We start from the raw sequence: 3,007 nt of genomic DNA, 5'->3' as shown, positions 1-3,007 counted from the left end.
AGGCGTGAGCCACCGCGCCCGGCCAAGAGTAAATATTTTTAAACAAAGAAATGTTCACACAGCTAGGTAACCCTTTCAACAACCCTACAGCATAGGTTACGTGGAGGTAGGACAGCACCACAGATGACAAGGGGCTCTGTCTCAGTGGTGAGGCCATGTCCAGGCAGGCCTACCCCTATCTGGCCTCAACCCACCTTTGCAGCACCATCTCCTGCCACTCCTGCAAACCCACCCCTCCTGCTAGGCTGGTGGCCTCACTGCTCTGGATCATGTCTTGCTCACTCCCAATAATATCTACAAGTAGCACATACTCAGTATATGTCAAGCACTCTTCTAAGCACTTCATATGCATTAATTCACTTAACCTTCACACACAGATGAAGTAACTAAGGCACGGAGAAGTTAAGTAACTTGCCCAGGATCACTCAGCGAAGACATGGCAGGCTCAGGATGCAAACTCCAGAACCTGAACTCTCACCACTATGCTACAGTCTCTCTCTCAATAGCTTTGCTCTGTGCGAAAGCCCCTCTCCTCCTCCTTTTTTACTGGTGGGGGGAGGGGGGGAGTGAGGTTTATCTGTGCCCTCCAAGCACACACAGGATGAAGCTGGCCAGAGACATGCTCAGGCAAAATCTCCCACAAGTGGAGTGTCATTTCTCCTGGATGCTGCAGCTAAGGATATGTGTGTATATATATCTGACCCCTCAACCTAAAGGCGATGGCATCTCTCTGCCACCTGTCCTTAAGTCCATCAGCATCACCCTTACTGACATCCCTTCACAGAGAGGCAGCTCTTCCAGTAGCTGGCAGGAGAACCTGCCCTGCCAAGGCCAGCCCTGCAGAGGGAGGGCTCCTAGTTCTGGAGGAACCAGGTGCACTGGACATGCCAAAATAGGGTAAAACCAGGCGAGCTTCCCAGTGCTTCTGAAAAGCACCTGAGGGGCTGGCCTAACTAAAACCCACAGCAGGGACAACACAAGGTCAGAAGCAGGCAGCCGGTATGAAGGAGTAGGTAGACTGTCTTTGGGGCTCCTCAGGGCATCTCTCGTAGCCACTGCCCACAGCCATTCTAGAGGAGGAAAGAGACTCAACCTCCCTGGCCACCAGGTCCCTTTCTTCTTCAACTGCTAAAACCCTACTCATTCTTAAAGGGCCAGGCAGGCTAAGTTCCACTTCCTCCTCAATGTCAAGGGCTCTTTCCCTCCCCTCCATGCCACTATTCAGTTGGCATACATCCAGCACAGAGTGGATGTCCCCCTCTATGAAATCCTCAAGGGCAGAGCCCAGATGAGCTGAATCTCAAGGGATAAGAAGTTACCCTGGTGCAGAGAAGAGACAGAGACGCCAATGAAGAAATCGAGAGTGCGCAAGGCATGCTGTGTTTAGGGGATTCCACAGGCAAGTGGGGAGAGACCAGGCTGGCAAGACCAGACCTTGAAGGAACATGCTAAGGAATGTGGACTATTTAATCCAGAGTCCCAGCCTCATTCTCATCCGACTGAATTCAGTTCCAATTTATGAGACCAGGGCCTGGCCATGTGCATTTTTCTAAAGCTCCGCATACCGCACACTACTTTGATGCACCGCTCGTTAGGAATCACGTGGGACAGAGGGCAGACTGACTGGTAAGGAGCACAAACAAACCCCAGAGGAATGCGAAGCACGTGTCCCCCACAGATGGCAATGGCCTGAACTAAGGCAGTGGCAGTGGAGATGGAAGAAAGAGACCAAAGATCGAAGGTGTGGTTCAGAGAACCTGGCAGGTGGCTAGACACAGGAGGAAGGGTTGAGACAAACTCCCCCGGGTTTTTCCTTGGGAGACTGAATAGAAAAGCGGACCATTAACTAAGCAAGAAAGACAGGAGTAAGAGAAGTGTGGGGCCAGAAAGGGAGAGTCGCAGGATGCGCTTGGCCTTACATGCCCACAGGTCTAGTTGAGGCTCAGGAGGGATTTCTCTGTGGTTCTCTATGCTTTAATTCCTAACTTACTATTGTGGCAGAGAAAATAGAAATGTCTCTTGAACATTTAGTGATAAATGTTTCAATAAAATGAGAATACTTTCAAGTGACCTGGTATAGTACAACACTAAATCAACACCTTCCTAATTTAGAGTTTTAACAAGATTAGAAAAGGCCCCAGTACCCTGAGACAAGTGTTTTGTTCTAGCACATATCTTAAAAGGTCCCAAATGTTCGAATAATTGAGTATACTCTCTTTCCCAGCGCCTGTCCAATTCTCTTTTATTATAATAGAGAAACATTTACAAAGAACATCATTAAGGGAGGCTGAAGCAGTCCCAACTTACTGGAATGCATGAATTCAGGATAAAAGATGCAATGCTAGTCTCAATTTGCAAAACCCCAGTGGAGTCAGGGCATTTACACTGGCATAACATCATGTATAAAACTCCCCTCACCTCCCTGACACATGCAACACCACCAGACACAGTCACTGCTCTATTACGTTAATTACCCAACCTCGGTGGGAGAATCTAAACCTATACTAAAGAGCAAACTAGTTCATTAATTAGTACAATGAATTCCAAGGAATGAACTGTTATTTCATGATTCCTCCTACTTGCTCACATGTGATTATGGACTGAAGTACACCAATATGGGGTTCTGGGAGAACATCATTTAAATAGCATTAAAAGGAAGCTACAAATCTCAATTCCTTATCTCAACAGTGGTGCCAAAATAAGTAATAAAATGTCCACATGGACACCCTCTAAATCCACTAATTTCCCCTCTGAGAAAAGCCCTTCTGGGAAAATACTGAACAGAAGGGCCCCTGAGGGAGATGTGTGCAGTGTGGGATGCAGAGAAATGATCAGAGGGAAATCGGTTTCCTGAAGCCACACTTACAGGTTTCCCTTCTGGCTTTTGTAGCAAATTCCCCATCCTAATTGAAGCAACAGTTACAATCTGGCTGTTGCCATCAATGTTGAATTAGCTGCTTACAAATTAAAATGTACTCAATGTTTCATTAACATTGTAATTCCTAAA

At 47.1% G+C, this 3,007-nt stretch overlaps 1 protein-coding gene across 2 annotated transcripts in view; it reads right to left on the bottom strand.

Annotated features, from left to right (window-relative positions):
• UBE2L3 (ubiquitin-conjugating enzyme E2L 3) overlaps nucleotides 1–3,007 on the bottom strand; it is a 44,140-nt gene that overhangs the window by 36,427 nt on the left and 4,706 nt on the right. The gene's annotated exons all lie outside the window — the stretch shown is intronic.

This window comes from Propithecus coquereli, unplaced genomic scaffold (assembly GCF_000956105.1).
Source record: "Propithecus coquereli isolate 6110/MARCELLA unplaced genomic scaffold, Pcoq_1.0 Scaffold206, whole genome shotgun sequence".
Lineage (NCBI taxonomy): Eukaryota > Metazoa > Chordata > Mammalia > Primates > Indriidae > Propithecus > Propithecus coquereli.
Note: the sequence above shows the minus strand (reverse complement) of the source record. Positions and strands in the feature narration are given on the sequence as shown.